This window comes from Panthera uncia, chromosome B4 (genome assembly GCF_023721935.1).
Source record: "Panthera uncia isolate 11264 chromosome B4, Puncia_PCG_1.0, whole genome shotgun sequence".
Classification (NCBI taxonomy): domain Eukaryota; kingdom Metazoa; phylum Chordata; class Mammalia; order Carnivora; family Felidae; genus Panthera; species Panthera uncia.
Window position 1 is genome coordinate 43221974 of NC_064809.1, and position 14156 is coordinate 43236129.

Below are 14156 nucleotides of genomic sequence, written 5' to 3' on the forward strand. Positions count from 1 at the left end.
TCCTGAGATAGCAGTCATTACCTTTTACAAATGGAATGTTAATACTAATTATCTTTTATACTTAAAATTATACTGAAGCATTTTTTGTACATACCATATGTAATTTAATTATCAAACATGTGAAGAGGGTAGGTATTATTTTGTGGATGAAGAAATTGAATGTTACAGGTGGCCAAAATCATATTGCTTATTTATTTTTTTTTATTTTTTTTTAACGTTTATTTATTTTTGAGACAGAGAGAGACAGAGCATGAATGGGGGAGGGTCAGAGAGAGGGAGACACAGAATCTGAAACAGGCTCCGGGCTCTGAGCTGTCAGCACAGGGGCCCGATGCGGGGCTCGAACTCATGGACCGCGAGATCGTGACCTGAGCCGAAGTCGGCGCTCAACCGACTGAGCCACCCAGGCGCCCCTCATGTTGCTTATTTAATATAATGCTAGAAATAGAAATCTACTAAGGTCAATATAGCGTGTTTTATATCTCTACTCGATAGAAAAAGGAAACTTAAGTGCGTAGAAGCTGTGGATTGCCCTCAGATATCAAAGCTAGAGACTGGTGAAAGTCTGTGGAACATTCTTCCAGCTCTAAATCATTATGCTGTCACTATTTCAGGCTGCCTCAGATTGTGAAAGATTTTACTTTAGGTAGTTAATAAAAAAAAAAAAAGGAGGAAAAATTTTTCAAGTTTTTGAAAACTTTATTTAAAATATAACATGAACATAATATGAAATGGACATAAGTGAATCAGAGTAATTTGCTTTCTTCTTTTTAGTGTTCATTTATTTATTTTGAGAGACAGAACATGAGGAGGGGAGAGGTAGAGAGAGAGAGGCAGAGACAGAATTCCAACCAGGCTCTGCACAGTCAACATAGAGACTGATGTGGGGTCGAATTCAAGAACTGTGAAATCATGACCTGAACCAAAACCAAGAGTCAGCCGCTTAACTGAATGAGCCACCCAGGCACCCCTGGAGTAATTTGCTTTCTTATGCCTTGTGTGCTTGTATCAAATTCTAGGTATCGTAGCAATTACAGAGGGGCACCTGGATGGCTCAGTCAGTCAAGCGACCCACTCCAGCTCAGGGCGTGGTCTTGCGGTTCATGAGTTCGAGCCGCACGTCCAGCTCTGTGCTGACAGCTCAGAGCCTGGAGCCTGCTTCAGATTCTGTGTCTCTCTCTGCCCCTCCATTGTTCGTGCTCTCTCTCTTTCTTTCAAAAATAAACATTAAAAAATTATTAAAAAATTATATACAAGTCAGGGTGCCTGGGTGATTTAGTCGGTTAAGTCTCTGGCTCTTGACTTCAGCTCATGTCATGATCTCATGGTTTGTGGGTTTGAGGCCCATGTCAGGCTCTGCGCTGACAGTACAGAGTCTGCTTGGGATTCTCTCTCTCCATCTCTCTCTCTCTCTGTCCCTGGTATACTCTCTCTCTCTCTCATAATAAATAAATAAACAAAAAAAATTATACACAAACCAAACTGCACATTTAAGTGGAAAGTACATACCCATGTTGTGACAAGCCCACCGATCTCGGACCAGATTCATTGTATAATTATGACTGTTTCTTTACCCCAGTGGTGATCAAAAAAACTTCGTTTTACAAAGGAATCCTGAATAAAACAAAATTGGGCATTTTTTCTTGTTTTCTTTCCTTAGGGTGAGATGACATATCTTCATTAGGAAAATGAGGATGTAACAGTATTTTTACCGTTCGTATAAAGGAAAAAAATGAACATAAGAGTTCATACAAAGCCAGGTAAATAAACCAGGTAAAATTAATTTTTTAAACTTCTCTTGGTTACAAAATAATAAATAATTATTTCAAAAAAATAACGGGCGTTTTAATTCACCTACGTTAAGATACGTAATCAGAAATATTTTTTATCACTGATATCGAATGACAACACACATAATTTTCTATCTATAGTTATTTTATGTTGTTAATTCAACACGAATTCAACTTCTGTCCATATCATCACCACCACCATCATCATCACCTATAAGTTGTCATCACCATCATTAGCAAAAATAATCTCATATTTATATAGTAACATCTTATACTGTCTAGAAGAACCCTCAGGAAAAAAATGGCTATTTAATAATTATGTATCATGCGTACATTAAAAAAAGCCATTTCATATTTGATCACAGTAGTTGGAAGTAACAACTATGTTTTTCATTTTGCAAATAAAGCTGTGTATCACAGAAGGTTAAGTGCCCGGCACCAGCCCAGAAAACTCAGGTGTGAGAATTCAAGTTGAAATTCCATTCTTTAATCCCAAAAGTAGATTCATTCTTGGAGTTTTGTTTGATGATACAGCAACACCATAACTTACTCTTCAGTAAGTTTATCCTCTCTACTCATCATTGAATACAGGAAAAAAGGGTATATACCTCAGAAGTAAGACGCATTCTCTACCCTCCACAATTCTATTCAAACAGTTAAAAAGCAGTTATAATTCCCTTATGGTGTAAATCATTTTGGAAACTTTCTTGATTTTGAAATCTCAAGAATTTCTCATTTCTCGACTAATAGTTGTCAGAAACACAAACACACACAAGAAACACACCTGATCCAAGAAGGAAGATCTTGATTCTTGTGGATAAAAGCCTCCTAGACAACTGAAAAATTGAGACATGTCCTGGGTTACCAATTTAGAATGAAAACTAGAGTTGTCACCTTTGATCCCTGAGGGAGATATGACAGATGTTATTTTAATCTCACCTTGTGAAAAAACACAAAACAACCACAGTATTTCCGCCTTATCACAGCACAGAAAATTCTGCTAACAGATGAAATAAATGTGAGGTGTGAACACGATTTTATGACTTAAAATGATTAATCCAGTGACAAGAAGTTCCCCAGAGTTAAGAGAGTTATGATGGGATTACATAATCTCTTTCTGAATTAAAAGTGAAAAATTGTTCTAAAATATGGCCGTAAGTACTGTGTGAAAACAAATAAGAAAATTAAATTAACTTCTTAATCATCCTGTGCACATGCTGTTATAAATTTGAATGGAACCAAGTATGTGATATATTTCATGTAAATTGGAACTATAGAAAGATATCTTTCATATTATAAGTATATGCACACACATAAATGCATACATGTGAATAGACATATATGTGTACATACATAATCTTTTAATTATAAAAATATAAAGTGTGTACAAAATAAAAATTCTATGATGAAACATCATATGTCTAGCTCAAACAATTATCAATTTGTAGCCAATATGATTTCATTTATGATATACGTGGTGTCTCAGATCCATCTCTGTTCCTAATAAATAAGTCCTTTTCTCTATTTTCCTTAAACGTCACTCGTTGTATTACTCTCTATTATTCAGAACAATAGCACCAAATCGTATGCCAGAATAGCAACACAATCAACTAATGTCTTAATATTCTGGTTTTTAGCTACTCATAATTTTTGTTACATTACGAAATGATAAAAGGAACTGTCACAGCCAAAAGGAGCTTAAAGAGACGTAATGACTAAATGTAATATGGTATCCTTGCTGGGCTAATGAAACAGAAAAAAGATATTAGGTAAAAACTAAGGAAACATGAAAAAAGTATGTTCTTTATTTAAAATATGTCGGTATCAGTTCATTCATTGTGACAAATGGGTCATAATGTCAGCTGTTAATACAGGAAACTGGAGATGGGGTATATGGAAACTCTCTGTACTATATTTGCAATTTTTCTATAAATTTAAGACTATCATAAAATAAAGGGTTTATTTAAAAGCAGGTACTTGGGCTTCTTTATAATGTTATAATAATAGTTATTATTTCATTAGTATAATACACATGGGACGCTTTAAATAAACAAAAAGACACTGGAGAGGAATATCTGAAAAAACAGTCACTCCCATTAACTCTTCACTGAATATGAGCTCATGAAAACAAACTTCAATCAGTGCATCTACGTCCATTCAATCAGAGATCATGATGAGGCAATAATCTTTAGCTAATAAAACAATAGGACATTGTAACAAGCTATGTACAATATGTATCGCATACAATTAACATACACAAGCACGGATTCCACAAACTTTGATAAAGCTAGAAAAATAATGAAATCAGTAGGTTATTTGAAATCTTCCCATATGGTCAACACAAATGCCAAATAGTTTTACAGGAGAGAAATAATAAACTTTCAAGAAAAAGGCATTATAACTTACACAAACTCTTCTAGATGGTGTGGAAAAAAGGAATAGTTGTTATTTCTTTCACTACAAGTGGAATTATCTTGGTGCCTAAATTAGGTGAGAATATGCTAAGAAAGGAAAAAGAAAAGTCAATCTCATTTATGAAAATTGCTGCAAAATCCTAAAACAGCACTAAACCAAAACGAACAGTGTATAATACTCATATAGTTGATCAAATTGAGTTTATTTCAGGAGTGTAATAGTTTTCCTTTGAAAGAAAAATCATTAAATGTAATTTGCTATAAACAATAGATTAAAGAAATAGAATATGATTACATCAAGGTGGAAAGCACATTTGCTGTAATTCAACACCTTTTCATGATAAAAACAATCATTAGCAGACATATGAGAGGATTTATATCAATATCGTTCTTAACTTTGAGATATTAATAGTCTTTTGGAAAATCATAAAACAAAGCAGTCTCTAACATCCCTTCTTTTCAATGTTATTGTGGAGATTTTTCAGCACATTTAAGACCACCATAGGAAATTAAACAGATAAGGCCTTAAATTTATTTATTTATTTTTTTCTGATGATATATTTATTGTCAGGGAGGAAGATCTTCCTCTGCTATGGTCCTTCTAGTTGTACTTAGAATCAAATTGACATGAGACAGACTAACAGGAGAAAATCAAATTTAATAGGCGTCGGTATGGGAAATCCACACAGATATGAAAGTCCAAAGGCAATCAGGCAACATAAAGCTCATATGAAGTTAAGGAGAAGGGGAGGGCCTGAGGATACAGAAGGAAGAAAGCTTAGCAAGAAGGTAAAAGGAGATGCTTGGAATAACAACAACAAAGGCTGCCCTGTTATGCAGTTAAGTTCCTTAAGTAAAGGGAAGTCTCTGTTAATAGCTCGCTCCTTTCCAAAGTAAATGGATGCTAAGCACATACTCCTCATCTGTCATGTTGGAACATTTATTGAGCATTTGCTGAACAACAGTGATCATGTGGTGACATGTAAAATTCAAAAGGATGCGACATAATCTTCAGAAAGCATACTTTCTAATAAATGAAATTAAACTCACAAAAATGTGTACAGAAATGTTCATCTGACTACAAAAAATATACGTATGGGCTTCATATGGACATTATTTATCTGGCCTCTTAAAGCTATTGGAGAAAGAAAGTACCAGTGCTTTGCAAACAGCCTGGGTTCAAGTCATTTAAGAGCACCCATCACCACTTCAACAAACTACTGGGAAATTACTTTTGTTAAATGAGAATAACCATCCTCCAAGCCCCAGTCCACTGGTCTTGACGTACATGGCCGAGCGTGTATTAAGCTCTTCCTGTGTATCCTAAGCGGAGGAGGTGTTGAGCCACAGTGCAACTTTGTGGTGAGAAACTGTCCTCTCGGCAGGATGCTTACCTCAAGATGTGACACTGAACCTGGATGTGGTCAGAGGTATTTACTGGGCAGTTGCCCAAAAATGAAAGTATAAGGTATGTGGTCAGGACCAGATGGAACTTTTGTAGTCTTGACTTTCCTGTAAATATTTTTGAACTGATCAGAGACAGGTCCAAAAGACAAATTCTAAAGTCAACAAAAACAAGAAAGTAAATCAAACAAGACAGAGAAAGAGAGCTGAGTCTGGATGCTAATGGACATATCGAAGTAAAAATATCTGAAATATAGAGAACACGCTGATGGTTACCAGAGGGAAGGTGGCTGGAGGGATGGGTGAAATAGGTGAAGAGGGTTAAGAATACGCTCATCATGATGAGCACTGAGTAATATATAGAATTGTTGAATCACTCACTATATTGTACACTTGATACTAATATAACACTGTATGTTAACAATACTGAAAGCTTTTTTTAAATTAAAAAATGTTTATTTTTGAGAGTGAGAGAGAGAGACAGAATGAGAGCAGGGGAGGGACAGAGAGAGGGGGAGACCCAGAATCTGAAGCAGGCTCCAGGCTCTGAGCTGTCAGCACAGAGCCCGATGCAGGGCTGGAACGCACAAACTGCCAGATCATGACCTGAGCGGAAGTTGGATGCTTAACCAACTGAACCACCATGTGCCCTGCCTTATGGGATTTCTATTCTTCCTGCAGGTGGTCATAACGTAGTACATGAGTCTCTTCGGCACACTTAGCATACACTCTGGTATCTTCTATGCCCCAAATCACATTCCTGAGTGCCTTTCTCTTAGAGTCATACTAACAGGACCAAATCTATTGATTTTTATTTTGTTAAGTTTCAAGAAAAGCCCGCATAGCCTAGATCATCTTGAAGTAAAATTAAATAATTTCATGAAAGTCTATAAATTCTTATCCTGACATTAGTCCTAAGCATCCAAATACCCTCTGACCTCTTACCTTTAAGCCAATCTTGTATCTCTTAGTCCTGGTTTTTGCTATACTTGCCCTATAAATGACTTAATTTGTACTTTAACATTTACTTTAATTTTGCCTTATAATTTAATTTGATATTTAATTTAATTTTCTGTGAATGCCGTTGCATTTGATTTTATTATTGTAAGTAATTTCACAATATATTTTCCTGTATTCATTTTATGTTGTTTTTAAGGTCTGGTAAACAACTAGCTTTTTCACACAAATTTTTTACTAAGATTTAAAGGGACAGTAAGTTATGAAGTAGCCATATATGCTAACTGTGTTCAACTTGATCCAACACAGGAGTAATATTTTTTTAAGTTTATTTTTTTATTTTGAGAGAGAGAATGGAAGCAGGGGAGAGAGAGAGAGAGAGAGAGAGAGAGAGAGAGAGAGATTGAATCCCAAGCAGGGATTCCCAAGAATCCCAAACAACTGACAATGTGGAGCCCAATGTGGGGCTCAAACTCATGAACCACGAGACCATGACCTGAGCCAAAACCACAAGAGTCAGAATCTTTACTGACTGAACCACGCAGGTGCCCCCACAGGAGTAATATTTTTAAGTGGAAAAGCGTATTTGTTCATTTATTATTTTTACATTCAAGTATTTTATAGTCAAATAGTGCCTGCATTACAATGTTCTCATGGCATAACTATGCCTTTGCTTCGGAAAAGCATATGGAGATCTTGTGTGAAAAGGTATGTGGAGTTATTTCTAGAGAATGTATTGTAAGTCCTGGAGGGTGAATGGGACAATAGCGGAAACGTCAGCAATGTTCTGGTCTCCAGGCTGTCAAACGCGATAGCATTATGGGACACAGAGCCCCATGACCCCCAGAGGACAGTGAAGATACAAAACCTGCTGTAACTCCCTGACACTCCTTGAAACTAACAGGTACTTCCTGCATGCCTTCACATAGCCACCAGGTGTATGTCTGGTTAATGTCTGAAGACCCTTTGTGTTCTTTTTCCATGCTTCGATATTCTTTGATACATATAGCTAATAAAATATGAAATAAAGGCTATATGCATTCTACTGTTGCTGTTGCTCTCTCACAGAGGCAGCCCTGCACGTCCGCTCAGTCTGGTGTCTGAAAACTTCTTCTTTAGTGGGCGGCAACAAAGATGCATGTGTATATATACACACATATATATATTATATATATATGTTATATATATTACATATATACATATATATTACATATATATGTTATATATATTACATATATACATATATATTACATAATACATATATATTGCATATATATATTACATATACACACATATATACTATATATAATATTAATATATACATACATACATATATACACACATATATACTATATATAATATTGCATATATATACATATATACATATATACACATATATGCTATATATAATATTACATTAAAATAAATATATATATAAAATATATTAAAAAGGCATATATACATACATATGCATATTTGGGGGATTCTATACTAAAGTAGCAATTACTACATGGAAAGTTATTGAGAAAGCCAATTAGGGAAGATTAGTTGCCTTGGCCAGGAATCAAAAGGAAATAAAAAGCAAATGAAACACTCAAAACCAGTATATCAGTCAAGAGAGGTGAGGTTATCATGCAGTAACAAATAATTTCAGAATATTGGGTCTTATTACATCAACAAAAAAAAAGGTATCTGCAGCAAAAGAACTTTGTTTCTTACTTATACCATATAGGTGTCACCCAGATCACTTTCACCTCTGGACACGGTTTTTTTAAGTAGCCTCAATCTGGAACATTGATGGTTCTTGTGTCAGAGAGAAAGGAGCTACAGAAAGCCATGAAATTTCCTCTTAGTATTTCTTCTCAGAAGTGCCCAACTTGAGCCCAACAGCATGAAGATATATAATCCTCTCACCAGGAACATTAATATTCCATAGCAATTCAACTGAATTTATTGGTTACAAATTCAGCTAGCCTCATTAAATTGAGTAGGCAAGTCGAACAAAGAAAACATTAGAAGCATATAACAATGAACAAAAAAATTTATTTACATAAATATTTCAGAAATAAATACTGTCTATATAAGGATATATAATATATTAATAATTATATTATTATTAATAATATATATATATATATTACATACACAGTTGATCCTTGAACAACACAGTTGGAACTACAAGGGTCCACTCATATGTGGATATTTGACAATACAATACTGCGAATGTATTTTCTCTTCCTTATGATTTTCTTAATAATATTTTCTTTTTTCTAGCTTAATTTATAATAAGAATACAACATATAAGATGTATAACATACAAAATGTGTGTTAATTGACCATTTATGTCATTGGTAAGGCTTCCAGTCAACAGGAGGCTATGAGTAGTTAATGTGGGGGGAAATCAAGATTCTATGAAGATTTTTGACGGCAGTGGGGGTCAACACCTTTAATGCCTACATGGTTCAAGGGCCAACTAGATGATAGACAGATAGATAGATGATAGATAGATAGGTAGATAGATAGACGGATAGATTGATCTCAGAAATAAATGCTAGCAAGGCCAAGACAATTTAAAAGCTGTGAAAAGTCAGCATCAGGAAGACAAGGAGGTTGTGTCGTGCCTCTAGACTACACCATATGCATCAGTATTGGTTTCATGTGAGAAACGTGGTGAAAATGACTATTCCAGGTACAAAAATTGTGAACGTGTTATGAAAATCTTCCTTGGGACATCGATTTCTTAGATCTGAGTATTTTCAAAACCCAAACAGCCAAAACAGCCGATGTCAGGACTAAAACTACAAATCCGGAGAGAATGTAGAAGTTATGTCATTAGAAGCGATCCACACTCAATGTATTATTAGAGGTCCAGACTTACAGAGATCAATGCGAAATGGATAACTCATGGGGTTTGAGTGTGGAAGTAAAAGTACTTCAAGCAAGACCTGGTAAGTTAAGTTGAAAGCTCTTTACAAAGTTTCTAAACTTTGCAGAAAAAGCAACATATCTAAGAGGAGAGAATATTAAAGGCTTATTATTATCCTTGCTACGTACGCATTTAACTGTATAAAAAAGATTTCTTAATAAAAGTTAAGATTACCTAGCAAAATGAAAAATTAGCATTTAAAAATAGCAGTTACCCCCAAAAAAGGTTAAGTCAGGATATCTTCCTGTTGTTGAGGTATCATTAGGTTCGCCGTTACCTTTGGAGCCAATGATCCCTGGCCTCTAAGAAAATCATTCTGCATATGGTAACCTCTAAGGGCGAGGAATTTTGTTTTATTATGAAGATGATGATGATCCCAGTGATGATGATGGTGATTATGTGGATGAAAGATTAGTGTTTTGATGATTTTATGCACTCATACACTTTTGAAGGTTTAAAAATAACAAACATAAGATTTTTGTTTGTTTTGGTTATTTGAGTACAGCTGATACACAATGTTACATTAGTTTCAGGTGTAAAACAGTGATCTGACAAGTTTATACGTTACATTATGCTCACCACAACTGTAGTTACCATCTGTCGTGTTTCTAAATCCAATTTTTTGTGGTTGGAAAATATTACATCTATTTCAGGGAAAGGCGACTTGAGCCGAATCTCCCTAAGAATACTAACTTAATCCAGGCAACATACTTTATGGTGAGAAGAAACAAAGTAAGAATTTGGTGTAGATGAATTATTTTCTTAATTATTTTTAGTCTTTTATATTACATAAGTGTTCATTTCGAAGTTTAATTATTCTAGATTCATAATTTGTTTTGTCTTTGTGCCTTCTGTGCCTGTCTTCTTTGGAATTATTTGAATACTTTTTTTAGAATTCCATTTCAATTAATATATTGGCTTCCTGGGAGCCTGGGTGGCTCAGTTGGTTAAGCCTCCGACTTGGGTTCAGGTCATGATCTCGTGGTTTGTGGGTTCAAGCCCTGCATCACGCTCTCTGTTGTCAGCTCAGAGCCTGCTTCAGATCCTCTGTCTCCCTCTCTCTCTGCCCTTCCCCCTTTCTCACTGTCTCTTTCAAAATAAATAAATTAACACTAAAAATATATATGTATTGGCTTCCAGACTATATCTGTTTACATTATATTCTAAACAGATTGTTTAGAATGGTTGTTCTAAAGATTACAGTACACACTCCTAACTTTTCAGAGTCTTTTTAGAATTATTTTTCTACAACTTAAGAAATCCTGTAACAAACAGGTTTATTGATCACCTCCCCAACCCATTACGGTATAAGTTGTTGTATTACATCCTACATATATTGTAAACACTGAAGGCAATGTTATAAAATTTGCTTTGAATAGTCATGCATACAGCAAGAATTAACAGAAGATTGTCTTTAATACTTACCCAGATATTTATAATTTCTCATGCTCTTCTTACCTTCCTAAATACCCAATTTTCTATCTGGTACCAAAGAATTTCCTTCCTTCGCCACTCGTAATGCAGTTCTGTTGGTGATGAATGTTCCCAGTCATGTTTGAAAATGTCTTAATTTACCTTCATTCTGGAAGGCTATCAATGATATAGGATTCTGGATTGGCAGATTACTTTTTCTTCAGGTGAATATTCCATTATTTCTTATTTTCATTACTCATAATGAATTTCTGGCATATATGTATCATTATTCTCTGGTTGCTTTCAAGATTTTGTTTTTCTCCCTTTGAGAAGAATGAGTACAATGTACCCACTTGTGATTTAGATGATCTCATTTGGGTTTTGCTGCGCTTCCTGAATTTAACTTTGTTTCTCAACAAATTTGGAATTAGTTTCAGCTATTATTTCTTCAAATATTTTTCTGCCACATGTTTTCCTCTCCTTGTAAGATCCTAATTACAGGTGTCATAGCTTTTGATATTATCACATTGAACTCTCTTGTAAAATTATTTTTGCTCCCCTAAAGATTGCATTATTACTCTTATCTAATTCGGAATAATTGGGCAGGAGAGGGGCAAAGCTAGATATTTACATGTTGCCTTAGGAGAAACAACAAGGAAACAATGGTTGTAATTAAGGGAAGAGCCTCAGAAAATGCAGGGCAGAGCAACACTTTTTAAATGTCTTATTTTATCCATAACTTTGCACCCATTAGTTACCAGAAAACAAAATTTTCGGATTAGTGAATTTGGCACACAAGATTGAACAGACACAAGTCTGTTCTTTTTGCATTTTCTCTGGAACTGGCTGCCTGCAAAGAATACGCTTTCTTCTCTGCCCCGACAACAGTAACATTTAAAAGGGCCCCCCCTCTTCCTCTGATTTCAGTACTGAAATGAGTACTGTTTCACTCTGGGATCCAGAATAACAAGTCCATTATGTTCAACGCCTAATATGCGTTCTCAGAAAATCACAGAGAACACTACCGTTTTGATTTTTATATCCCTGGCTTCTGCAGGACTCTTTCTATTCTGAATTCACTCTTGATTAACACCCTCTTAATATCCTTCCACATTTATATATCTCCAGTGATTTTGGTGGATCCCCTAACCTGAGCTCACGCTACCAAATGGTTTCCATGGATTCTTATGAGTACTTGTAAGACTTGAGGCACTTTTTTATGCACGTATTTAGACATGTAAAAAATACTCTGGGAAAAAATTGGGAGGTATTCCACCTCAGAATGTATTAAGCAGATTCTCTCTAACCTTTCTCTATTCTTAATGGTAAGAGATGCATATGTATGGATGGGATACTCCAACATTGGAAAGAAGGGGGCACATCAGTCTCCTCTTCCCCTAGGATCCCGTAGGCTTCTTAAATCTACGAATCGAATTAGGCTATCTTGTCCAACCTTGAGAATTCCTTTCAAATTTCTTCAGTTCCAGAAAAAGATGGCTTTAAAATACATCCAAAACAACAACTGTGGAAGGAAACAAGGGTTCTTCATCACCGAGAAAAGGAACAGTAAATGTGACTTGATTTCAAAATGCGACTGCCTGCCCAGTAAAAAAAACTGACTCTTGTTTAGTGTTCATACGTGGCATGTTGACTTTCTCAAAAACTTTGTTTAACATGCAAATATCTTTGATGTATATGATTGAGTTGGTTAAATGAGGCAATATTTTTGGTGCCGTATTAAACTAATATATTGACGGCAGACATTTGGGTGGGTGAAAAGAGGAAGGCAGAGTTTGAGACTTTGAGTCCTCTCGGAACCAGAGTTTACTGAATATTTGGGAAGCAAAATACGAAAAGAGGACATACAGCAAGAACTTGGTGTGGTTATACTTTATTTAAAGAATCTTTAGGCATTACATTATTTATTCCTCAGATCAGCCCTATTAGGTGGCTACAATTACAGTCCTATCAGATGATGGAACATCCTCCTATCAGATGATGGAACTGAAGACTAAAGACTAAAGACTTAAGTAAAAATGACTGAGGTCTAGTGAATGCTTGAGTGCCAAGAGGTGCTTTCAAATACCCTTCAAGTAACTCTCTGAATAAAATACTATTTCTGTCATATGTTACTGGAGAGGAAACTGAGCCAGAGTAGTTATATAACTGAGTCACAGGATTAAGAGTGTGCCTTCTGAAAGCACATTGAAATGACTTGGTTTCATTGCCAACGTTCTTAAACTTTATGCTCTACTGCTTACTCCCCATTTTACATTGATCAAGGACCCTGGTGAAAGCATCTATATGATGATGTTTACCACTATACAAAACTACCTTATGAGAATATTGGGTACAGAGGAAACAAAAATCTAGAAAGGAAGTTGCTTAAAGTACTAAGTGTTTTAACTATTTTCCAATATTTTCTTTACAAACATGCTTACCTATTTCATAAAATATTACAAAAATATTCCTATATCTATAATAGTAGATTAGGTTATATTTCAGTGATCTACATTTCTTCCATCTGACTGTTTTGAAAGGAGATATACTTTGCAGAAACTTAGTGACAGTTTTGGTCATGTGACTTCTTTTCACAACATAATGTGAGTGAGAAAGGGACACCTTACAAGTTTAGGGCCCAAGAATTAAGAAGCACACATCTGCTGGGGTGCCTGGGTGACTCAGTTAAGCATCCAACTTTGGCTCAGGTCATGATCTGGTGATTCGTGAGTTCAAGCCCATGTTGGGCTCTGTGCTGACAGCTCGGAGCCTGGAGCCTGCTTCGGATTCTGTGTCTCCCTCTCTCTCTACTCCTCCCCCACTTGTGCTCTCTTTCTCTCTCTCTCTCAAAAATAAACATTAAAAAAAAGAAGTACATATCTGCTGACTCCTCTGAGAGCTACTAATCTCTGTTATAAAAGGTCATATACCAGGTATCCACTCCTCTAAGAATAAAATATATAAAAAAGATCTGAGCTGAATCTGTATGGAGCCAAGTTCATGTTTACCCAGCCTACATCAACTGAAACACCCTCAAACTCTAAATGGTTGAGTGAAAAATAAGTTTAAATTCTTTGTAAACATCAACGCAATCTTGAGTTTTTTGTAACACGACTTCAGCGATTAGTTACAGCTGTCATTTACATGTTGTATGAAATTAATTTTAAATACTCATATAATTTTTCTACATGAGTATAGGGACTAAATACAGAGAGTATAAGGAAGGCTACATTCAGAGAGATGAATGTATAT